Source organism: Neovison vison, chromosome 1 (genome assembly GCF_020171115.1).
Source record: "Neovison vison isolate M4711 chromosome 1, ASM_NN_V1, whole genome shotgun sequence".
NCBI classification, from domain to species: Eukaryota; Metazoa; Chordata; class Mammalia; order Carnivora; family Mustelidae; genus Neogale; species Neogale vison.
In genome coordinates this window covers 77,924,588-77,951,377 of record NC_058091.1, presented here as the reverse complement: position 1 = coordinate 77,951,377, position 26,790 = coordinate 77,924,588, and the positions used below count along the sequence as shown (strand labels likewise).

Here is a 26,790-nt window from a genome sequence, read left to right as displayed (position 1 = left end):
TGAACGTTTCCATACATTATTTAATTTCCTCCCACTCTCACAGCTAAAGAAAGTCAAGTCTATACAAGGGAAATTATGTAATTACACACTGCCGGTTAATGGAAGAGCATAGCTAAAATCTAGTTTCTTAACTCTAATTCCAGTGTCCTTTCCGTGCTATTATCCTGCTTCCCTCCAACAACTGGTTACAAAATGTTAAAACTTGGTAAAAATATATTTTCTTGGATTTTCCAGAATAGTGATTCCTAATGTTTTTGGAGTTATTACTTTCTTAGGATGTTAATCATGCTGAGTTCTTGCAAAACATATATGTATTTTATACTTTTGTAACTATCTTGTATATTTATGTATTTTATATTTCTGTTTCTCTTCCCCTTTGTTTTCTTTGTTTAAAGATGACACACTTTGATCGCTTCTCGGCCTTTTGGCTAAGATCAAGTGTAAAGATGACACACTTTGAAATTAATTTGCTTTTGAGTTTTGAGAACTTTGAACTATTTCCAGTGGAAGTTAAACTCTTTTTGGTAGGAATCACATGATCATGTTTATGTTCTTAGCAATTAATAGAATGTCTGGTGCATCATAAATAGTCTCTGAACCGAATTAAGTTTAACCAAAGTGATATAATCGACAAAGGGTTAGTGAAATCATGCTTTGAAGTCACTTACCCAGTGTTTCAATTTCCCACCTTGTATGTGTAGACATTGTCTATGTTGAAAATAAACTGATCTATTTAACCAAGGATGGTATTGATAAACAGGGTCCTACTTATGGTTCTTCCTTACTTAGGTTTTTCATTATTTATGTTGTAATTGTTAGATGCAGTCTTGATATGTCAATTGTTTTCCTCATTTTAATATAGCTATACTTTATAATAATTTACTTTTGACTGTCTTCTCAGCAGGCTGATAATTCAGTGTCATTATTTACTTTACACTGTCTATGGTGATTCATCTTTTTTGTGTCCTCACATAGTTCTTTTGCCTTTGAAGCTACTGTAACTTCAAAGAAAGCTTAAATAAATGAAGAGATGTATAGGCTCAGTGCTCAAGGGGAGAAATCTTAAAGACCTTGATAAAAGCTATATTTTTCTTATTCATTTTTCATAAGTATTAAATTCAAAAATCTCTTCTTGAGAAGCCCTTCCCCCATATTTCCCCTTCTTGACGTCCTTTTTTAATTCAATGTGTGTGCATGCTATGTGTAATTTATGATACAGCAGATGGGAGTTCTTGTATTTTGGAAAACAATCCAGCAGCTGGACCTTGAGTTCAATGGACAGCTACAAATCTGGAGACACAAGAAACAGCCACCAGAACTCCATGTCCCAGTATTGGCTATGTCCCAGTATTGGCCTCTTCTGGTCAATTACCACTTTGGGGCCGCTGAAAACATGTAACCACCTGTTAGAACAAATCTTCTTATGCTTTCACCTGAGTGGGGTGGTAGGAGAGGGCAATATCTTTACTCCAGATTTTATTGTTTGCAGATAAAGGTATACCAAGCAGCTGCTTAATTCAAACAAATACTGCAAACTAAGAAAATGAGAAGTGTTTAATTTTTGTACTTTTTCTTTTTTTTTTCTTTTAGAAAACACACATTTTGTGGTCTAGATAAATTTGTTTAAGGAATATCTGTTTATGCATTGCTTTACTTCCTGGTAATATTTCTTTTTCTGTCTGCATAGAAACATTGTAGATTCTTATATATGCCTTGTTTATGCTTGTTGAATGAATGAATAAAGGAAGACCAGAAATATGCCATGTAGATATGGAATATTTCTGAGAAGTAAATCATCTAGTCCCATCCCCTAGTACTGTGAGTGAGAATATGGAAGTCTGGAAAGACTGCACAACTTCTAATTAGCTGAAGGAGTGGTTAGTGTCCCATTTCCTTTGATTCCCACTACATTATGTTTTCCATTGCAAAAATACAACAGCTGCTAAGTTGCTAGACTTTTTATAACTCTTGACTTCAGGATTGAGGAGGTTCTTACTTTAATGCCTGAGCCTTTACGATCCTAATACAACTTCCTACCACAGACATATTCTTAGGGTAATATGTGGTCAGAAATTCCATTTCTCAGTATCTACCCTAGAATGATAAATGTATGTAAGGATTCATAAAAATGAATGCTTATTCCAGCAATGTTTATAACAATAAAATCCTGGAAAGAACTTAAATGTTTCTGTAGGAGGAGTGGTTAAATGAATCTTAATATTATTCTATGAAACAAAATTGTTACTTTGCAAACAGTTAAAAAGAATGAGTCATACTCATGTTTGGTAATAGCAATAGAATACAGAGACATTGTACAATAAAAAAAGTTGCAGAATATCTACAGTATGTAAAACACACAAACATGTAAAAAATATGTAAAGTTGTTCTAGATCTACATGACACGTATACAGAAATATTAAGAAAGGATGGGAAATAAATATATTAAATTTGTGGTAGAGATAGTCGCCTATGAAGAATTTAGGACTTAAAGTTGAAGGTGGCTTTCAAAGGTGGCTTGATATCATCTCCATGTTTAATTTGTAAAAAAAAAAAAAAACAGAATATGTTCATGAATTATTTGTGTAATGTAAGAAAAGTTTTTAAAAGCACAGGACCCAATAAAAATTCAATATGCCTCTGTTTTGACCTCACCTTACACCAGGGACTGGAAGAGAATATGCAGATGTTCAGGAGGAGGCTGTCCTAGGCCAGCTAGTGTTCTATAAAAGAGATAAATGAGTTATTGATATCTAATTATTATGAAAATGAAGAAAATCATAAAGAACAGGGAGCAGTAGTGAAAAAAAGATAATGAAACAGATCATGTTCTTGCAAACAGAATTGATTTCATTAATAATAAGAAACCAATTCTTTTAATTCCAGATACTCAAGTATTCACTATGTCATAGTCTCTGGAAAAGATCAGAATTTTCAGGGTTTAGCTATTCTGAAATATTTTATCTTTTGTTGCTTCTGCACTTATTACATGTGTCTTGACATCAATGGAAATCAGAAGAAATGAGTAAAAATCAGGATCAGGAGGAAAAAAGGAGGGATATTTAAACACATGCAGAGAAGAAAGCGTGAAGTATATAAAAATGCTAAATTCTTGGTAAGGAAGAATGGTTCCAATTAAAACATTTATCTTTTTGAGATCTGAGCGGGCTGTTAGGAAATATGATATCATCTTAAAGTGTAGTTTAGGTAGAAGAATGTCATGAATAGCTATTTTATATCAAAGATGATTCAAAAGAAAACTTTGTAAGGTTTGTTTATGGGAAATCATATAGTAAGGAGGTGAAGATCATGGGCCTAATGTTTAGACATACCTAAGTTTTGAAACCTGATTCTGCCACTTAAAGGTTATAAGATCTTGTGTAAATTTCTTAATCTATCTGTGCCTCAGTTTACTCTTATGTTAAAGGCAATGATACTGCATACCTTGCATGTTGTATGGATTATGTAAGGAAGGAAAAGCACTTAGCTTAGGAGTACTAAGTATGCTGGAAAGGAATTACTTTTTTCTCCCTCCAGTAGAAGTTTATAAATGTAGGCAGACAGTAAAATGATAGGTTTTTATCAGTGTCCTACAAAAAAAAGTGTAGATTATTTAGCTTTTTAGTTAATTTGATCAATACAGACATATATCTTACAGAGATGATAGTTTAAACCCTGGGGCAAGCTTTTCAGGGTTTTCGTAAGGACAGAACAATCAGCCGTTTTTCTTGGTTTAGTGTGGCCAAAGGGGAAAAGACAGTCAGTCACACAGAACATGGCCAGGGAGAGACTGGAGATAAAAGTGATAGAGGCGAGATGAAGCTGCTCAGTGTTCTGCCCACAGGGCTGTCCTCTGCACACAGATGATAACTGACTTCAATTGACAAGGATTGGGGGAGTAGATTGAAGTAGATAAAAGCATGGAGAGAGTCTGCCAATGCTAAACTACTCCCCAGCTGCATGGTTCCTTTAGAATTGACCTTTCCTTGGGGCGCCTGGGTGGCTCAGTGGGTTAAAGCCTCTGACTTCGGCTCAGGTCATGATCCCAGGGTCCTGGGATTGAGTCCCACATCCGGCTCTCTGCTCAGCAGGGAGCCTGCTTCCTCCTCTCTCTCTGCCTGCCTTTCTGCCTACTTGTGACCTCTGTCAAATGAATAAATAAAATCTTTAAAAAAAAAAAAAAAAAAAAAGAATTGACCCTTCCTTTCATGGGCATATCTGTCACAACATTTACTTTAAGGAAAAAAAATGTAAAAACCAAAAATTGAAACAAAACATGTACATTCTCAGCCATTTGAGGTTATGGTTTATCTAAGTTATCCCTAACTTTAGAGATAACTAAAGTGGGGTGGAGGCGGAATTCTACATGATCCACTTTTTCCTTGTTAAATATTCTATAGTTAGGAAGGTCTTTCATGTAATTTCTATTTCTCAACACACACACACACACACACACACACACACACCCCACCCTCCCCCCTGCCACGTACACACACATTGCCAGGTTAGACAAACTTTTAATGACTGTATGCTTTTCCTCTGAATAACTGAACGACTACTGGAAATTACTATTTGGCTCTTTTTCTTCTTCAATAGACTGATTTCTACTACTTCCTTTATTAGAAATGAAAAACATCCATTTACTATCCTTTGTAAAATAACTTCTCATAGATCTGAACTTATTCAAATTCAATTTTCAAGACAGTATTTGAAACCCAAGTCAAGAATGCAGTATTCTGTTTCTGGTCTGAATATCAACATTGTCAGAGAATAAGCCCATATCAAATGTATGTGAAAACTATTAGTTCTCAAAGTGTCTTCATATAAGGAAGGATTGACTATTTGTATTGAGTAAAAAACAATTTATTTACATAATACAGGTTGTTTCATGGATACCTAACTAGAGGGTTTTGACCAGGTAAAAATGACTTTATTAAACATTAGGAAGTCAAAATTTTTCATTTTTAAAAAATTAAACCAGATCTTTGTTCTTACCAGTTTCCTTTACTCAGGATTTAGCCAATAGGATTTAGATTTTTTTTTTTCCCCATATATTAGGCTTTTTTCAACAGTTAGAATGACATGGAACCAAATACAGCCATCTTTCATTTGCTGTAGGAATATACCTCTTCAGATAAAAGTCTGGTTCAAAAAACTGATAATCTGTATAGAAGGTTTTAAAAAGCAAAATGAACTATGTGGTTATTAATATCCTCAACTGAGATTCTATACATGGGACTGCAACTGCTAACTGGTTATATATTCTGTTTTGCTTCCCTTTTTTTGACTTAATTTCCAGGAAGTGAAGAGCTAAATTTAATGTTTAATCTCAGTAAACAAAGGTCAGGTGGCTGATATATTTATTTCATTCCCTTTATACATTAAAAAAAAATAAATCTAGTTTAACAGTTTTATGTTATATGGTGGTATTTTCCTTTATTTTTTAAAACATTTATTTATTGGAAAGAGAGAGTGAGTGCGCACCGGGGGGAGGAGGAGGGGGAGAATCTTCGAGAGACTCCCTCCTGAACACAGGCCTTGACAGGAGGACTCCGATTTTATAATCAGTTATTTTTGGAAGTTGGCAGTGTCAGTTATACAGAAGATAATGAGTTCTGCATTTTTTTATTGGAAATTACTTCCCTTTAAATAACAGGAGGTCATCTAAAATAGGAGAACTAAAAAACTTCTAGTATCCCTTCTTGATCTAAATTTCTGTTATTATGATTGGGTTTTTGAACAATTATATCCAGCCTTTCTATCAGAACAAGAAAATTGGTTTTATTTTAAATTAGGAGCTTGTATAAATTCTGGAAAATTCTAATCATTGAAAGAATCGTGGAGTTGCCTTTTTAATATTGTATAGTCATATGCATTGCCTTATAGTTCAGAATCAAGAGATATGGGACATATTTTCAGGGAAGAAAGATCCTTGCTTTCTTGAATGATTTTCTACAACACCTCACTCTTGCACATGAAACTTTGCCTATAAGTTGCATTTGTCATTACAGAATTTAGGTTCAATGCCAGGATTACTGTACAATGGTGAGATGTCTGACTTTCCTTAGAGTAAGAAAAATATAGTTTATCTAGTGTAAAACCCTGAGTTTAGCCACTGAGTTAGGGATGCGAGGTGATGTACAGGAGTGCTTCTCAAACTTTAATGTGTGTGCAAATCAGTTGGGGGTCTCATTAAATGCATCCTGTGACTCATTAGGTCTGGGGTAATGTCTGAGATCCTACATTTCTAACAAGCTCCTTGCCTGTTGAATGAATATGAATATGAATGAATATGAATTCTACTGGTCTGGGGATCTTGCATAGCGACGATGTACATAACTCTGATATTTAGGGCCAGGTAATGTTAATATTTTTGGTTTGAAATTTAAGAATGTTTGGAGGTCACTTTCTGTCATAAACTTTCACAGATTAAAAGAATCATTGATGGTAAAGGTGTGTGCTGCCAAACTAACATATTCAGCCATAAATTGTCCCTTTACTGAGGGACTTTGTTTACTGAAATGAAACTAAATCTCCTAACACATTAGGTCAAATGTGTCTACAGATCTGCACACACGGGTTTTAGGGTAAATACAGAATATTTTCATGTATTTGTGCTATTTAATCTTCTTTATTTTGAATGCCTGATAGGGCTTGATATGAACCAAGAGTGATAGGAATGGAATTGGATGCCGCAAGGTTATATGCCTTTACTTCTGAAATACAGCAGAAATTTGCATAAGCTGCTTATATATAACTATCAGAGATATTTTGTGAAAAAATAGGGACACTTATTAATAAAGACTCATTAAGTCATTCAGTTAATGTGAAAGCTGAGATTATTATCATTATTGAACTGAGAAATAATTTTTACTTTTCCCCCTCCTTGAGATATATTGGTGACTATTGAGATATATATGGTGACTATCAGTGGTGACTTTATCAGGTGATTTCCAGAGCATGACTTGGAATCAGCTTCCTTATTGATAATGGCTAACTTATAAACAGATAAAATTCACAATTGTTAAAGTACTTCAGAAGCAATATAGATAGAATTCCAAAATTATCCTAGTTAAGACTGTCTTTATTTCAGTATAATGTAGAAAAACCTTTCTTAATTTTAGAGAGAACTGTCAATATCCATTACCATTTTATATGAAAATGTAGGCATAAAAAGTTAAGGCCAGAGAAGTTGTTACAAATAGAACTGAGAATAGAACTGTTATCTTAGAATCGTGTCCTTCACTAAATTCTGCAGAAGAATTTTTCTCTGAGCAGCATGTAAGTGAATAGAATTTCTCCTTTCTCTTTAATATTTATTTCATTCAATCTAAAACATTTATTAAAAAGTCCATTTTGTGTGGTGAACTATTACTAAGTGTTTTATGGAAAAGATTTATATGAAAAAAGCAAAAACTAAAACTAAAAATAAAAAACAAATTACTAAATGGACTTCTGCTTCTAGCAAAGATGGGGTAATAGGGGCCAGATTTACTCTCCTGTCTGACACAATTTAAAAGCAGATTAAAATATATGGGGCAATGTTTTTAGACATTGAACATCAGACAGCACCAGGGTAGTGATCTCTGAGAACAAGTAAACAAACAAGTTAAGCACTATGATTGCCTCAGCTCAGTGTCTGAAGAGGACTTCCTGGTCATAGTTCAGGGAGGGGGAACCCAGGCTGAGTCTGGTCTTATCTCAGAGTTGAGGAGATGAAACTGGTCATGTGAGGGGACAGCATTGTTATAAGTTGCAGGGCAGGGTCTCTGCACAGAGAGAACTTCACAGACCAAGAACTCCTGAAATCTCCACAAGATACCCCCAACTCTTCAGTTGGGTACAAACCAGTTTATGCATGTAAGGAAACAAAAACCACACAAAGGAACATAAAGATCAATCACTAAAGCTCAAACAGAGCTGAGAATAGTTCATGTTTTTACACATATGATTTTAGTCATAATTCAAACACATTAGAGTACTCAAAAACTTATTACCTCAGTAGTAGAGCAAAATAAGCCTTAGATTAATGAAATCTCTGTAATCCTACCTCATTAAACCTAATGGACAGCCTCAAAAGGATAAACTCTTTCCAAGTAACTTAACTATGGCCAAGAACAAAAATTAAAGAGTTCTAACAGGAATGCAAAACTATCCATCCCCCACTTGACAAGGCAAAATCACAATGTCTGGCATCTAATACGAAATTACCACACATGTAAACAAACAGGGAAATATGACCCAAGGTGAAGAGAAAAAGCCACCAATTGAAACAATCCAAAATTGACATAGACTATGGAATTAATAGGTGATAAAATCATAGAAGTTATTGTAGCTATATCCCATGTAGAGGAAAGGTGGACCACAGTAAAGAGAGACAGGAAGATATGTAAAAGACCCAGGTCAAACTGCAAGAGATGTAAAATACAGTATCTGAGATGAAATGGACACTTGTATAGAATTCACAGTAGATTAAACCTACAGAGTAAAACAAATCAGTGAGCTTGAAGACAGCAAAAGGACTATTAAAAATAAAACACAGAGAAGAAAAAGACCAAAACCAAATGAATAGAGTGACCGTGATCTGTGGCAAAATGTTAACTAGCTTAAGCCTATGTGTCAATTAACATCCTAAGGGGCGGGGGTGCGGGAGTAGGGGCGTGGTGGGGTGTGGGAGGAAGAAAGATTATTTGAAGAAATTACTGAAATGTTTCCAACCCAAATCATGCAATAGACCTCAAGTGCATGAAACATGAAGAAGCCTACACCAAAGACCTCATGATAAAATTACTTAAAATCACTGGCAAAGAGAAAATCTTAAAAACAGAATAAAAACACATTTTGTACTTAGGACAAAGTATAACAACTTTTAAAAAGTATTGGGAAAAAGAACTTGTCAACCAATATAGAATTCTATATTAAAATTTCCTTATTACTTAAGAAAAGGAATCTTCATTAAATACCTTGGAATAAGTTAGGAAAATATGGGCCTTGTCTGGTAAGTCCTCAAGGTCTGCAAAGATTGCAGTCACTCTTTGTTCCTTCCAAACCTCTCCCCTCTTTTGTTGTAATCAATACAAGGTTGGGGAAAAGATTTATCATATGCATTTCTATTAATTGGTAATGCTATAGCTCATTTGTAAAGGAAGATGTTCCCTCATAGGTATCAGAGTGGTGCTTAAACTCTAACCTTTGGAAATCAATTATTCATTCTCAGATATTTTTCTATTTCTCTTAAGTTCTCTTAGTTCTCTTTCCCTAAATTTCTCTATTTCTATTTCTCTATTTCTCTACTATTTCTCTAAAGTTTTCTTCAGCAATGTCAATTACTCCCCTTTACTCCTTTACTGCTGACCTCAAAGAATGTTGCACACAATGGTCCTGAGGGGGTCAGTGTGTTTATAAACCCACTCACGGCTCACAGGAGAACTTATATAGTTGGGAAGAGAAGATGAAAAAGATGCAGAAGGGAGACAGGCTTTACTTACATTAAATTTTTGTCTAGGGCTACAACTAATAAGAAGAATCATGGATAAAATATATCTAATCCAAGAAACCCAGACAACTGTTACTGCTAAAGATTATATTTCAATTGTTAAGATACTTTAAATTAAAGCATATGATTTTCTGTTGTCATTTGCTCTACTGACATTAACTCTTTCGGGTTCCGGGACCCATTTCCAATGTGGTGAGGGAGTCTCCCACCACAACACCAGCCAATTCTCAGACACTAGCAGGGTGTCCAAGGATTCAACACAATTCTGACACTGTCTACCTGAAGATAGCATCAGATTCCATAGGTTAAGGACTCAGTCCTACAAAGTTATTCTCCACACCACCCCCACCCTTTTGTTATAAGATTTCCCTCTCCTTGTGTGCTTGCTGTTCTTGGTCATGCCACTTTAAAGAATGAAGGGGTAGACCAGACAGAGTGGTGGACAGCAAAGCAAGGTTTTACTGAGTGATAGTATATTGAATGATAGAGTACAAAGCTCCCAAAAAGGGAGGGGACCCGAGAGGGTTGTCACTGTAGTTTCTAAGTCTAGGGGTTTTTATGAGCGTGTTGGTAGGCTGTTTTAATCTGATTAATCCTCCCTGTGCCTGTCATCCTATAAGGTTTTTGTCATCTATCACATGGGAAGCAGTGGAGGGCTCCTTTCAGGGTGATGTAATATCCTTTTAAGGCGGTTTCCTCTTAGGGTGGGGGGCCCCCTTGTCCCCGCCTGCCTTTCTTCTAAGTATACTTCATGAACTTTAGACCCTGGTTGGAAACCCCAGGCTGTTACCTATACTTCTGACCTATCTGTGGACTGGAGGTTCCAGTGACCTCCTCCTTAGGTTCTTTTAATTTGCCAGAGTGACACACAGAACTCAGGGAAACACATCTACCAGTTTGATAAGGATAGGAAAAAGGATGTGAGTCAACAGCCAGATGGAGAGATACATAGGATGAAGTATGGGGAAAGAGAGAGGAGTATCTATGACCTCTCCAGGTGCCTCCATGTGTTCACCCACCTGGAAGCTCTCCCAACCCTTTTTGGGGTATTTTGGGGTTTTATGGAAGCTTCATTGCACAGTCATGATTGACTAAGTCCCTGGCAGTAGCTGATTCAACCTCCAGCTTCTCTCCCTTCCCTGGATGTCTAGGGCTGGGACTAAAATTTCCAACCTCTAATCACATGGCTGGTCCTCCTAGAAATCAGCTCCCTCTGCTTAGGTTACTTAAGAACTTTCCAAAAGTGATTCATTAACATAACAAAAGGTACTTTATCACCCTTATCACAGGAAGTTCCAAAGGTTTTGGGAACAATGAGCCAAAAACCATGGAAGAAAACCAAATACAGATGAGAAATACATTTTTGTCACCATTCATCTGAATGACCAAAATATAGTATTTCTTACAAATCACAATATTGCATTTGCCTTAGATTTATATATGCCTGTTAATTTTTACAGCTTTTCTAACTCCTCTATTGTATAAGAAAAATTAAAAAAAAAAAAAAAAAGAGGGCTGCAATTGAGTTGTTTAAATTCACAGTTTCCAAGGAAATTTTTAAGAGTGTAGCATTCAAGTCCAATGCCCCAGGAACAGCTCAGGAGTCTCCCTTTTTGGGAAGTTCCACCCTAACTTCCATCATTGAAACTTAAATTATGTTAAATTAGAGTTTGCCTCAAATAAAAAACGACTCTACTCATTCTATAAGACAACTTAGATTTAATATAGTTATCTACAGGGCCATAATAAATAATATTTACTATGAATAATATAATAGGTATTGTGCAAATGCTATCGGACTTCTGATAAAATGTATAAGAGAAAATTCTAGTGGACCTGGCTGCTCAGTTGGTAGAACATGCAACTCTCAATCTCAGGGTCATGAGTTAAAGTCTCACATTGGGCATAGAGCTTATATAAAAAAAAAAAAGAGAGACAGAGACAACTCTAGAGATGCCGAGATCCCCTCTGTTATTAATTGATTCTTAAAATTATGATGACCTAATCTTAAAGCACTCATCTCTGATTTTATGAATGTATACAGAAGCAATTCAAATAAAAGTCTATTAAAATATTTTAGCTCTTTCTAAAATATGTTGTAAAAATAAAGCTAATTTGGCCAAATAAACTACCACATACTGGGGAAATGTCATAATATTGAAAAGAGGAAGAATGGTTGGTGTTTTTAAGTGTGTGTTTTTGTGTGTGTGTATAAAATCATGGTTGAGTAGAAAGGTATTGATTGATTTACTTATATATTTACAAAAAAAAAATTATGGAATGCTTACTCTGGGCCAAGAACTTTGCTGATGTTGTACCAGTGGATGACTCCATGGTTAGCAATTTTATTTTTATTGGTCCTAAAACATTGTCTCGTTTACTGGATGAAGTTGGACATTACTATTACAGAATATAAGAACTTCCTGCTAAGAAGCTTGCAATATAATTAGAAGATTTAATATACATGAAAGTGTTTTAAGGACATGCCAAAAACTTGAGAAAAATACCATTTTTCTTTTAATTTAAAATGCTGTACTCCTCAAACTCATGGCATATGTTTGAACAAATGATCAGAGATGGAAAAAATTCAAGAGGTCTCCTTAAGTAGGTTATTTGTAAACAGAAGTTTGAAGAAATTAAATGACATTGCCTAAGCATAAAAGGTGATGAAAATAAGCATATTTCCTACACAAATTATGAATACTGGAACACAAAAGTCAGTCACAGGGACTGGTAAATTGACTAGCTTGTCTGGAAAACGGATTTGTGTTGGGAAATTATAAGAATTGAAGTCAGATTGAGATGGGTCTGTACGGTGTTCTAGATTTTGAGCTGAGGAGTTTGGAATGATTAAGAAAGTCAATTCAGACTTTTATAGAATTTTAGATCAGGACAATCTTTTGATCATAAAACTTCTGTTTCCCTTCAGAGAAAATTGACTTCAGTGAGAGTACACACTATTAATGGCATTGCCATTTGGGATCAGAATCCAAGATTCCTGGTTGTCAATATTTGTTAGTTTTTGTATACACTGTTACTATGTGAAATGATGATCCATTGACTAGGAGCAAGAGAAACTGTAATGATCATGGGAATACTTTGCTATGAAATTTCTACTCTAAATACTAAGATGAAAGCACTCTCTTCCTCTTCTCTCTGCCTCACTGTATAGTCTCAGATGGCTGGATTACCAGCCCTTGATGTATGTGGGTCTGTGATATCATTTCTTCCACACAATAGGAGCAGAGTCACCACTGGGCAACTCAGGCTCCACTCCCTTCTGCCAACACCACTATGTCATCCAAACTCTGTCTCAGGGCAACTTCCTTCAAGGTCACCCAAAGATGGATGCCTCTCTAACCTGCTGGGAATCTCAGCCCAGTTATGTTGATGCTCCGTTGCTAGAACTTGGGATCTTCTCACTACTATCACCCAGAAAATAATGGATGGAACCTTAGATGGAATTTATGGCTCCTGTTCTATTTTAAGCAGAAAAGTGTGACTCCTTTTAAGGGGAATCCATTTGATTTCGGTAGCTACTCAACCATTTCTCTGAGTGCCTGTCAGCTGGAGGAGGAGGATGGGGTAGTACAGTTAGAAGCAGTTTCAACATTTGTTTCTTCCTTCTCTAAGAATTTTAAAGACTGTTCTTTATGAGTTATGGTTTGGGAAGCTAGCTCAGCCTCTGCTGCAGATTCACAAGTTCACTCTTCCAGTCCTGAATCTTATATTTTCAGGGAGCGATGAAATGCAATCATCCTGTAGACTCTCCATAGTACCTGGCAAGGGACCACATATGTCCTCCAGAAAGGAAGATGGCTGAAGAAGAGGAGGAGTGGAAGGTACCATTTGGTCAATTCTCTATAACCAAGTGGGACACTGTCCCAAGTACACAACATCTCAGTGTATCTTGTTTCCAAAGACAGCCACTTCTAGGGATGTCAAGTCTCTCTAGGCAGTTTCATATGTATTAAATTTCATGGTTGGAAAACTTTAGAACATTGATAAGCTTCACATTATTATATATCTTGGTTTTCCAAATAGACTTGAAAAACTATCAGCCCCCAGTGTCATTCAGAATGGCTATTTCTGTGGCTCAGCCAACCTTCCTGTGTGGACTGAAGGCCAGTCTCTGAAAAGATATGTTTGAATCCTACTCAGTCCTTGTGAATGTAACCTTATTTGGAAAAAGGGTTTTTGAAGATGTAATTAAGATCAGGAGCTCCAGATTCGATCACCCAGGTTTAACCAGGTAGATCCTAAATCAGATGACTATCTTATAAGAGGAAAATACAGACCGCAGAGAAGAAACAGAGAATATGTAAAGGTGCAGGCAGAGATTGGAGTTAGGCAGCTATACTCCAAGGAGCACCAATGATGACCTATAGCCAAAAGTTATGGAGGCAAAAAAGGATTCTCCTTAGAGCATTCAGAAGGAGCACTGTCTTGCCAACAACTTGATTTTGAACTTTGGCTTCCAGACTGTGAGAAAATAAAATGCTGCTGGTTCAAGTCACTAAGTTTGAGGAGGTATGTTATAGCAGCCCTAGGAAATGAGCACACTAGCCAATGGCAATGTAAAGCAGACTGGTAGGGACTGCTGTATGCCTCTCTGGCCCAGGTCTCAGCTAGCCTGGCCCTGAAGACAGCAAAATCGGAGGTAGGTCGTTTGAAACCTTACAGCCACACCTCTTCCTGCACCATTCTTGGTTTCTCCTCAAAATGCAATCTCCTTAGTCTCTTCCACACGTTAATCCTCGATGGGATTGCACAGCTTCTTGCTTCACCATGCTTCCATTTCTCCGCCTCCTCCAAACAGGACTGGCTACATAATTTGAGTGAACCATTGAAAATGGAAGTGTGGGGTCATTTTAAAATGAAGAATTTCAAGACAAGAACAGAAGAGTCAAGCACGGGGCCTTCTTTAAAGTAGAACCCTGTGCTACTACACAGGTTGCAAGCTCACGAGGCCAGCTCTGCCTCCTAAATTTATCCACTCTGACTTGGCAGAGTCTTTGTTCAATGCTGATAAATCCCACTACCTTCATAACTTATTCACACTATGCTTTATCCATTTTCTTGCTTCATGTGAAAAATCAGCTTTCTTCTGAGAATAGTTTCCCATAGATCTTCCCTCAGTATAAAATACTTATAATTTTAACTCTCTTGGACATGGGAGGCAGCATTGGCATCCTTCTAACTCCCTAGTATTGCTTTTGAACAGTGCAGCACCTCTTATACCAGCCCTCGATCTGTTTAGCCTCTTGCTCCCTGTATGTGTACCTTCTGCCCCAACTCTGCACTGTCGTTCATTCAGTTCCAGATCATTCCATCACATTTATGGGAATCATTGGTATCTGCCTCACTCCTTTTTTGTCATGGCTTCTGATATCATCACTGTGAGTGGCTGCAGTGTCCATGTGGATGGCCTTTTCACCATCTTAGTCTCCAATTCTTGATTTTCACTCTATGTCAGCTAGCCTCACCCACTTTTCTTCCATAAACCATGTCATCACTTTCAAGAAAACTATCCCACCTTGACTACCATTTATTTTTCTCTCTCCTTCATTTGACTCACCTGTAGTTCCTTGACCTCTTTTTCTCTCCTTATTTATGTCTTCACCTATTCTCCCATGTCATACTGCATTAATCTCATAGCTCTATCCTTCAACTACTTTTTAGTAAAGGCATCCAAGTTTTCTCCTTGTTTTTTCATCAGATCACTTGGTAAAACCCCAAAGTTGATTAAGCTTCCTGTATTTAGAGTCATATATTTTATAAAATTATACAAATTCACACAATGGTATGCTACTACTACTTTCAATTCTTTGACTCAGAAGTATTTCTTTGGGCTTATGGTCATCTCTCCACCATTCCTAGCAACGGCTGCTACAAATCTTTAGGCTATCCACCTGATTGCATCATCTCCCTTACTTGCCTAATAGAAGTGAGACACTACCAAAAACCTTCAATCCACTATAAGTAGACAATAGCATTCTATAAATAGCATTTTCTTAAGTCATTATTTTGTCTTAATTGAAGGAAATGACATTACATTTTTTCATTTAAAAACTGCTTTTAAGCACTTGTTTTGTACAGGTACTATTCTAGCTACTAAAGCTACAGTGTTCATGGAACATACATTCAAGTGTTTCTGATTATTTCAAATACATAATTTAAAAGTATAATGAAGACTAATGATCATATCAAATTCAACCAAAAATACAGGTCTTACAAGACAAATTTTGTGAGTATAAAGAATACAGTTGCAGAATCATAAAAATCCAATCATGGTAGTAAAACTCACATATCTAAACATTTTAGTATCATTCTCTATTAAAATGATTAAGACTCTGGGACGCCTGGGTGGCTCAGTTGGTTGGACGACTGCCTTTGGCTCAGGTCATGATCCCGGGTCCTGGGATCAAGTCCCGCATCGGGCTCCCAGCTCCACGGGGAGTCTGCTTCTCTCTCTGACCTTCTCCTCACTCATGCTCTCTCTCACTGTCTCTCTCTCAAATAAATAAATAAAATCTTTTAAAAAAAAATAAAAAAAAATAAAATGATTAAGACTCAGAATAATTTCCTTTAGTAATAATATTTAGAATATCTTTCTTATATAAATGTATTTGATAACGTCAAATGGTAAATTTTTAAGTTATACTAAAAATATAAGTAACTCAATCTCTCGAATTAATATTTGTATGAACACACAAATAACTATGTTTTCAGAAAGTAAAACACACAGGTCGGCTTTTAGAAAAATCACAAGCTTTATTAACAGAGTGTAGGTTTGAAAAAAGTCAACCAACCTTCTTCTTCTTCTTCTTTTTTTTTTTAAGGGGAGAAAAGGATGGGGTAGGGAGAGCAAGAGAATCTTAAGCAGGCTGCATGCCCAGTGCAGAGCCTAAAGCGGGGGCTTCACCTCGGTCTCAGTCTCACAATCCTGAGATCGTGGCTGGAGCCAAAATCAAGAATTGGACACTTAATTGACTGAGCAGCCCAGGTGTCCCAAAAGTTAAACCTTAAAGGCAGAAACATTTGCAGTCTTGTTAGCTATTTCAATTCATTCAAACCTTATCTTACCTTGCTGGGCTTCAGTTTATTAGGTGAAAATGGCAAGCAATGATTATTACTACATTGTGGAGGTAGAAATATTAAATAATTTAAAGGACCTGATTGTATCACCATTAGTAGGTATCTTAAATGAATTACTTCCCTGATTATATTTTCATATCTCACATAGCCTTTGCCTAAAAAGGGAATTTAGAAGTAGTCAGTAGTGAAGTGGCAAGTATCATAGGCCTTGGGTAGGAAGCCAGAGCACAGTACCAACGAGCACCATGGTATTAAGATTTTGAGCACTAAAAATGACTTTCAGGAAAGCAGATGTGATCTCAGGACTTCAGTGAAGATAAACCACCTTCTCAGGAAGCAGAGAATTGTACCTTAATTTTAATTTTTCAGCAGTATTGTCATCCATTTAATATGGATTTTAAAAGACACAATGAAACCCTAATAATAAGGTCCTCATTTTCCTTGGTGAGAATCTTTGGATGAAACTGGATATGCATTGTTATCTGTTTTACTTTGTCCAAAAGTGGTCCACATTGTATATTGCTTCCCAGTCTGTTAAAATAATCTTCTAATAAACACGAAGACCCAAATTCCTGGTGCAGATAAGAAAACTATGCACATTCCTACCTTCTCCAAACAGCCAGGATTAGATCAAAAGGCAACCTTATGACACTTGGAGCACAAACCCTCTGGGCGCGCACAGATGGGTCAACCGACAAGTCACAACGTCTGGGAAGCGAGAGAGAAGCGAAATTCCCGCACTTACATCAAGCGAATTCTTAGCAGAACCTTAAACAGTCACCCAGGGGAACTGAGAGTGACAGGCGGGGAGGACATCGGTCCTGTGACGATCCCCGACGATCAGTCGTCTGTTACGTGCGCGCAGGACAACCAACAAAGAGCCTCCGTTGCGCTTGTCCTCCAGTCCCACGTCGCCCGGGACTGTACGGCAAATGGACACCGCGGAGGGTATGGGGGGCGGGGGCTCGCTCCGCGCTGGGGGCGGGTCCCGGCGGCCGCTCCCTCCGCCCCTGGAGTAGTTGCCACCTCCTGGCAGCGCCCCAGCTCAGCAGCTCAGACGCGGCCGCATCCCCGTGGACTGTAGAGGCGGCAGCGAGCCCGAGCCAGCATCGCTGCTCTCGGCCACAGCGAGGCTGGGCGAGCCCGAGCGCGAGGACACCTGGCCCAGGCGCGGCGGGAAGCTCTGCGCGCCGCTGGTAGGTACCAGGTGGAGGGGTAGCGGGAGTGAGTGTGGCTGGTGCGTGGGAGGAGGGAGAGGACTTGGGGAGTCGGGGGCGACTGAGTGAGAAAAGATGTGGTAAGTGCAACTTTTCCATTTGCCGCTCAGTCTGCGTTAGCACCGGGGGATTCCAAGCAGGTGCCCCGTATGCTAGAGCGACCGCATCACTATGCAAACTAAGGCACCTTTAGAGTGGAATGGGGCGCTTAGGTCAACAGGGGTAACCAGGGAGGGCTGGTCACCTGCTTTTTGCTGGCTCTGCTCTGAAGGTGGACATTAGTGACCTCCTGTCATAAGTTGTCGAGTCCTTAGTCTCTCTTCGCCCGCAAAGCCACGTCGTTTTTCTTGGGCTGCTTGTTCCAAGCTCGCGGCCACCGGCAGGGACTCGAGCCCTAACCGGCTCTGTGGCTTTAGCCAACTTGCCTCACTCCCCTAGTCTCCGTTTATTCTTCGACAAAATGTGGTACTGGTTAGACCAGATGATCCTGAGGGTCCCCTACGGCTACTGGGATTTCCCCGAACCTAGGACCCCTGCCCAGGAGGAACACAAGTGTAAAGTCGTCTCAGGGGGTTAGGAGATGGAGGGCGTGGGTCCTGGTTGCTGCTGCTGCAACCCCTTTGGGGAAGCACCTAGATGTATCTTCTGGGGAAGAGGGCACAGCTGCCGCTGCCGGTACCCTCCTGAGTGAGGCCGAGACCGAGAAGCCAGTACCGTCGGCTTAGAACTAACTCATCCCAGGAAGCTCAACGGAACTCGGTTCCTTTGGAAAGCGCTTGGCATGAGCCGGACAAACGGGAAACACACTAAAAAAACCCCAAAGCCAAAAAGACACCCCCCCCCACCGCCCCAAACCAAGCAGGTATTTTAAAGTCTGTAGCCCTGGAAAGTGGAGTTTTCAAGGCAGAAGACCACTTAAACATACACTTAGAAAATAAAGACTAAAAACAACGGTCTGGATATCGAAAAAGTAGTGGATATAAATTACTATGAGCACTGCATGTCTCTTCGTGTACATGTAGATTCAAATTCCATCCCTCCACTCCTCTCCAAGATGCCTTTCTTCATATTGACATTGCTACACATTTTAAAAAAAGCCTTCTGGGATTTAGTATTTAGAAAGCTCAGAATTTGGATTATTAAAATGAGATGTGATGGTCACATAGCTCACAGAAAGTAGTGTAATGGAGTAGGTAGATTCCGGATCAAGGTTGGTTAGACCAGCATTTTGAAAACCTTTTTGTTTCCTGCTAGTACGATCCACACTGGTCAATGCCTCTCTGTTGAAACTATCTCAAAAGGGTCTATTTACTAAAAAGATGTTCTGGGGGGCCTGGATGGCTCAGTGGGTTAAGCCTATGCCTTCGGCTCAGGTCATGATCTCAGGGTCCTGGGATCGAGCCCCTCATAGGGCTCTCTGCTCAGCAGTGAGCCTGCTTCCCCCTCTCTCTGCCTGCCTCTCTGCCTACTTGTGATCTCTCTCTCTGTGTCAAATGAATGAATAAAATCTTTAAAAAAAAAAAAGATGTTGTGGAAGATAAAATGATTGAATTTTGAAGCAAAGTACGATTTTGGGAGAGGGAGATGTCTTTAGTGATTGACTTTAGTATTATCTTTGCCACATCTTTCTATAGGAAAAAATCAAAGGCTAATGTAATACTTTATGCAGGATATTTAAAAATGTGTCACATTTTATTTGTGTTAAACAAATTTTCTCCTCTTTAGTCAATTTTAAACTAGAAATTTAGATCTTTAGAAATTTATCCTTTTCAGTGATTTTTAAGGAAGAGTTACCAAGTTGTAAAAACATCACCACAATTCAATTTTAGAAAATTTTCATCACCCCCAAGAGATTCCCTCATGTCCATTTATAGTTACTCTCTGTTCTCATACCCAGCTTCAGGCAATCACTAATCTCTTTTCAGTCTTATAGATTTGCCTTTTCTGGACTTCATATAAATGGGGTCATACACAATACCTGGTCTTTTGTTTATGGCCTCTTTCACTTAGCATAATGTTTTTGAGATTCATCTATGTTATAGCATGTAACAGCCTTTCATTCCTTTTTATTTAATAGTTTTCTATTATATGGATATGCCACATTCTATCTATTCTTCAGTGAGTGCTCGTTCGGATTGTTTTCAGTTTGAGGCTATTAGGAATCATGATGTTAAGGACATTTACATTTAAATCTTAGTGGATATATATGTTTTCATTTCTCTTGCGTAGATAGACTTGGAATTGCTGGGTTATATGATAAACTTATGTATAACTTTGAAAGAGCATTATAGAATGGTATTTATGTAGAAGTTATATATTTATGAAGTGTAGAAAATTCTGGAGAAGTAAGTGTTTCGGACTGGATCATATATGATTTGATAGACATGTAGACAGAATGTTAGAAGAGGAAACACTTTGTTTCCTTTAAAATTTAGAGTTTAGGGTGCCTGGGTGGCTCAGTGGGTTAAGCCGCTGCCTTCGGCTCAGGTCATGATCTCAGGGTCCTGGGATCGAGTCCCATATCAGGCTCTCTGCTCAGCAGGGAGCCTGTTTCCCTCTCTCACTCTCTCTCTGCCTGCCTCTCTGCCTACTTGTGATCTCTGTCTGTCAAATAAATAAATGAAATCTTAAAAAAAAATAAAATAAAATTTAGAGTTTAAATAATTTTGAAAAAGAAGTAGTATTTCTCAGAAATAAAATATTTTAATGATAGTTGTTTTGGAGCAGTTTAAGATTCATAGCAAAATTGAAAGAAAGGTGTAGATATTTCCTATATACTCTGAGCCCCCAGACATGCATAGCTTTCCCTTATCAAAATCTCCCACAAGACTAGTTACATCTTTTTGTTACCAGTTACATTTGTTACAATGGATGAACCTACACTGACACATTGTAATCATTCAAAATACATAGTTTAGTGGCGGGGTGGGGGGGTGGGGGGTTGGGGAGGTGGGAGGTTGGGGTACCAGGTGGTGGGTATTATAGAGGGCACGGCTTGCATGGAGCACTGGGTGTGGTGAAAAAAATAATAATGTTTTTCTGAAAATAAATAAATTGAAAAAAAAACAAAAAAAATACATAGTTTACCTTAGAATTCATTCTTGCACATTCTGTGGGTCTGGAAAAATATGTAAGGACAAGCATCCATCATTATAATATCATACAGGGTATTTTCATTGCTCTAAAAATCCTCTGTTCTCTGCCTATCCATACCTCTCCCCATTTTTTTTTGTTTTGATGTTTAATGAATGTAAATCAGGCCTAATGAAGACTAAATTTCCTTTAGCGTCCACTAAAAATGGAAAAGAAAGCAATTTGAAAATTGTGTTTTAAAAGTTGATGAGACTCGGAACTGAATGGCTTGGTAGTAAATTCAATGGTTTTCCATTCCTTCAATACAAGATTTTAATTGAGTTAAAAAAATCTTTTTTTCCAAATATTAAAAAACCCTGTATAAATCCTGTGATAAAATAAGCCTCCTTAGCCATGATTTTACAGAAAACCTTTAAGTAATTAAATATATTTAAATATAAATAAATATATATTAAAACTTTTAAGTAATTAAAAGAGATCTAAGGCCCATGATTGATTTGTGAAAGGTACAAAAATCATGTATTAAGAATTAATTAAATGTAATCAAATAATTCAAATCGTGTATTATTGATTATTTAATCATGTATTATTAAATTATTTAATTAAATAATTTAAGTCATGCATAATTAAATAATTATAATACATTATACATTAATACATTAAAATCATGTATTAAGAACAAATCTAGGATTTCTGTATTCCTGTTTTAAAACTTTTGCCATGGGGAGCCTGTGTGGTGTTGGTTAAGTGTCCAACTCTTGGCTTCATCTCAGGTCACGGTCTCAGGTTGTGAGATCCAGTCCTGCATCAGGCTCTGCTCTCAGTGTGGAGTCTGTTTAAGACTCTCTCTCCCTCTCCTTCTGCCCACCCCCCAAACAAAACAAAACAAACAAAACAAAACAAAACAAACTTCTGCCATTAGTGCAATGCTCTTCTGAATCTTGTTGGTCTCAGAAATTTTCATATTAATATGCTGTATGTACTTTTTATAAGTCATTATCAGTGACATTACATAAAGAGAACATACTCAGAAAATCAAAAGTGGTTATTATTATTTTTTATTTTTATTGGAAATACAATTGATTTTGAGAAATCAAATAATCTACTTTTCACTGAAGTAAGATAAACTATTTTAGCTCTCAAAGGCAAAAGCAGTGTTATGCCCAGGAATTGTATGTTCTGGACTTTATCAATCAGAGCAGGTTTGTGTCCTTCAGTCACTCCTATTTTTAAAATATGATGGCATCCAAGAGTTGGGATGTCTAGTTAGAAAAGAAGTTCAGAGCTGTCTAAATAAGAATGAAATGATTTGGATTTGTATATATTCATTTTACAGGAGGAGGTATTCTCACCTAGGATCCTGGATCAGTTAGAATAGGATTTCTCAGACTGCAAAGAAGATCAGGGATATAGAGACACTTAAAGATTATGTAGTCTGGAGCCAAGACAGCTTGAACACTTGTTAGAAGCCTTTACAGGTAAAATAAGTGGAACTAAATTTTTTTCTTCTACCTCTTAAATTCATTCTTCCCATAGACCCTACTTCCTGCTAAGCCCTAATATCAACCATGTTGATGAAAAAGAATCCCCATTTTGGAATATGGAAATCATCATGGTTAACTCTAAGGCTTTCATTTTTAAAGGGGTGAAGTAAAGGAGGAAACTGAGGTCCAATGTGATAGTTTCAGGAATAAAACCATAGAAGACAGGGAAGAGTTAAGCAGTCTTCCCAAACATGTGTCTTCTTAAATGACTATATCATTCTTTACTTCTGAACTTCTAGACTAATCTTTATGGGCTGTGCTAATATGTCTCAAAATAAAACAATATAAGGTTCCTGGGTGGCTCAGTTGGTTAAGCAACGCTTTCAGCTTGGGTCATGATCCTGGAGTCCAGAATCGAGTCCTGCATTGGGCTCCTTACTCAGTCTCCCTCTGACCCTCCCCCCTCTCATGCTCTCTCTCTCATTCTCTCTCAAATAAATAAGTAAAATCTTAAAAAAAGAGAAAACTATATATATATAGTTTTTTATGTATATGTAGACTATTATCTATAAATATATATATTTATAGATAAATACAAATATGTATATAAATATATATACATAAATTTTTAAATTGTTTTGAGAGAGAGAGAGAGAGAGAGAACAAGTATGAATGGGGGAGGGGCAAAGGGAAAGGGAGAGAGAATGTTAAGCAGGCCCCATGCTTAGCACAGAGCCTGATGTGGGACTTGATCTTGCAACCCTGCAATCATGACCTGAGCTGAAATCAAGAAGAATTGGATGCTTAACCCACTGAGTCACCCAAGTACCCTGAAAACAATATCTTAAAAATCAGCATGTGTGTGTATGTGCATGGACTTGTGCACACATAAATAAGGATGGCTTACAACTCATGCAGTTGTATTAGTTTATTATGTTTGTTTATTTAAAAAAATGAGAATAGGTGCTTCTCTCATGGAGTCTCTGGAGCCAGATACACGGAAGTTTCAAAACATTGAAATAAACCCCTCTTGTCTGCCTTTCCTAAAGAGGCCTTGAAATCTAATAAAAAGCTAGATTGTAGAGATGATGGATTTTTTCACATTCTAAAGGTTTCTAAAGGGTCCATTAAGCCAAAAGAAGATATTATAAAGTCCAAGGCTTCCACAGAAACCACTCTGCCTCTCAGTTCCTACATCCCTGGAAAAGGATATCTGTCATAATTGTGTTATTGCAGTAAGGGAGAAGTAATAAAAATAAAAAGCAATTCTACATCTTTCTAATATGCCGTGACACTGTGTACTTGTATCTATATATAACTCTTCTAGCTCTGAGGCGGCTGAATTTGAGGGGATTGTAGTAGCCCAAACAAGAGATGCTAAAGAGTAAGTCAGGGATTAGGGATAAAGAATTAGAGATGCACAAGAGTACCTCAAGTCTAGAAATATTAGAGACTGAAAATGATGAGGCTTGATAAGTGGTAGAGGAAATTAGAGGGAGGTGGGAGTGAAGAGTGCTTCTCAGATTCTTGGCTTAAATTTAGAGGCTGTACAAGAATGAGGGCAGATTTGGCAGTTTTACTGGGTTGGGTAATGTCTCCTCAAAATTCACGTACTTCTCGATCCTCAGAATGTGACCTTATTTGGAAAGGTCATTGCAGTTGTAATTGGCTAAGATGAGGTCATCCCAGAATGGGATGGACCCTTAACCCAGTATGACTGCTGGCCTGATTAAGAAAAGACTCAAAGAGACAGAGACACATAGAGGAAGACAAACACATGACAGTGGAGGCAGAGATTGGAGTTACGTAGCTGCAAGGGCTTTGCCAGCCTTCGCCAGAAGCTAGGAGAGAGTCATGGAACAGATCCTCCTTCTGAGACCCCCAAGAAAGAACCAACCCTGCTGACACCTTGATTTTGGGTTGCAGGCCTTCCAAGCTGTATGGGGGTAAATTCATCTTGTTTTAAGGCACTTAAACTAAGTGACAATTTGTTATGGCAGCCCTAGGAAACTAATATAGTGGGCATGGGGGAAGAGGATGAGTAAAAGAGGAATCAGAGGTAAAGAAGCCCAAGAGGCTGTTCTTTAGGAAGCATACTTTTAGCTGACGTTACAACCAGGAGGTAAATATAATAACGAGGCCTCCCATGGCAAGCACATGGAATGAGGAAGGAAATGGGAGAAAATGGAAGCCTGGGAAGTAAGTTCTTCTGGGAGCCCAAAAAGAGAAGCTGGAAAGGGCATTGTCATAGCAACACAGGTATGTAGAACATCAAAATGTGTGACATAATCAATAGGTCATAGTCACAGGATGAACCAGTAGGAGAAGGCCTGAAAGGATATTTTATTTGACAAGTAGAAAGGCTGTATGATTGGGAGGGAGAAGCCAGATTTTATTGGGTAAGAAATGGAAAGTAAGGGAATGGGTTTAGCCAGTGTTAAGTACTCATCCTGGGATTATAGCCAAAAGATACAAGAAAAAGATAGATGGGTGGGTAGTGGGGTCAGAACATAGGGTCAAATTAGTTTTTAGTTTTCAAGGAGAACCTTGGTTCTCTCTTTAGATACCATGAATAAGTGATTAGTATGGGAGAGGCTGAAGGTACAGAAAAGATAATTCATGAGGCTGGTTTCCAAAAGAGGTAATGGGATTAGAACAAAAGTAGAGGTCTTCAACATAATATTTTTCGATTAGTAACACAAGATTGAAATTTTTCTAAGGGAACATGATTATTTTTTCTTTCAGTGGAAATGATTGTACATGATAAGGGAACGAAAGCTTCTTCTTTTTAAAAAAAAATTAATGCTTTTAGAGAGAGAAAGAGAGAGAGGGAGAGCACAGTGGGGAGGGCAGAGGAAGAGGAAGCGTCTTAAGCGGAATCGTTCTGAGTGCTGAGCCCCAGGCAGGTTTAATCTCCAGACCCAGAGATCACAACCTGAGGTGAAACCAGGAGTTGAGCACAACCAACCTTGATTACCCAACTTCACCACCCAGTTGCCTGGGGGGAATGGAAACTTCTATTTACTGAGCAACATACCAGGCCCAGGCTAGGTGGTTTCACAAATTTTATTTATTCTCCAACCTGTGGAGTTGGCCTTATGGCCCTATTTTCTAAGAAATAGGTGAAAACAACATCTATTCAAAGTCATTTAATAGAAAATGGCAGAGTTCAGATAAAAAGTCAGGTTTGATTGGTGCCTAAATTCACAGCCTACCATTCTAACTCAAAATACTCTGCTCATTCATTCATACTGAACATTCTTTTAAAAAAATATTTATTAATACATTATTTTCTTTATATCTTCCTAAATTAGCCATCTGTGAGGTTTTTTTTTTGTTTTTAATTGTTGTTGTTGTTGTTTTAATGAAAGCTGTGCACCCAGTGTGGGGCTCAAACTCATGACCCCAAGATCAAGAGTCGTGTGTGCCAGACAGGCACCCCATTTTTTTTCTTTTCCTTTCTTTCTTTCTTTCTTTCTTTCTTTCTTTCTTTCTTTCTTTCTTTCTTTCTTTCTTCCTTTCTTTTTAAAGATTTAATTTATTTATTTGACAGAAATCACAAGTAGGCAGAGAGGCAGGAAGAGAGAAAGGAAGGGAAGCAGGCTCCCCGCTGAGCAGAGAGCCCGATGCAGGGCTTAGTCCCAGCACCCTGGGATCATGACCTGAGCTGAAGGCAGAGGCTTTAACCCACTGAGCCACCCAGGCACCCCATATTGAACATTCCTAAGTCACTGCTGAGCATGACCCATGTCCTGTGCTCCTCCTCATTATTAGTTGTTAAAGATGGTTACAAAAAAGCAATGTGATAACTTGGGCAGTCCATCCACTTTGTCCTGACATAGTCAAAGTCCTGTACCACTGAAGCAGGTTTGGTCTACTCCAGGTTATTTCAGGTTTTTATTCATTTGTACCATATGGATTTGACAGTGAAGAAATGAGACCAGTCTACAACATGGGGTGCAATTTTTTTTATTTGTTTGCCTCAGAGAAGAGTGGAAGCAGGTTTTCAGGAGGAAGTGAGACATATTTTCCTCACAGGGTAGCTCCCTGAAATGTTTGTGGAATTTTGCCAAAAAATATTAAGGCTCAGGTAAAACCCAGCATGAGTTGTTCCAACTCTGAGGATTCCATGTTTTGGGTTCTAGTTTGAATCCTTTGACAAGACATATAAATCTTTCAGTTTTAATTGCAAAATGCGGGAAGCAAAGCACTTTTTTCCTCATAGATGTTTATTTTTATCAATTTAAATAAGTACCCTATTTTATCCTCTTTTGTTGAAAACTTTTTATATTACTTATCAATAATTAGTATTGGTTTTAATAGTCAATAGGTTCAGTTTTTCACTTTGCTGATTTTATCTCAATATGATCCACTTGAAATATGGTTGAATGAAATAAGGATTTTG

At 37.8% G+C, this 26,790-nt stretch overlaps 1 protein-coding gene and 1 pseudogene across 1 annotated transcript in view; both read left to right on the top strand.

Annotated features, from left to right (window-relative positions):
* Positions 1–408: 408 nt before the first annotated feature.
* LOC122896948 lies at positions 409–540 on the top strand (annotated as a pseudogene).
* A 17,097-nt stretch (positions 541–17,637) lies between these two features.
* PKIB (cAMP-dependent protein kinase inhibitor beta) overlaps positions 17,638–26,790 on the top strand; it is a 104,060-nt gene continuing 94,907 nt past the window's right edge. Inside the window, exon 1 of the mRNA XM_044249667.1 lies at positions 17,638–17,787. The gene's annotated coding sequence lies outside the window, so the exon portion shown is untranslated. The remainder of the gene's footprint in view (positions 17,788–26,790) is intronic.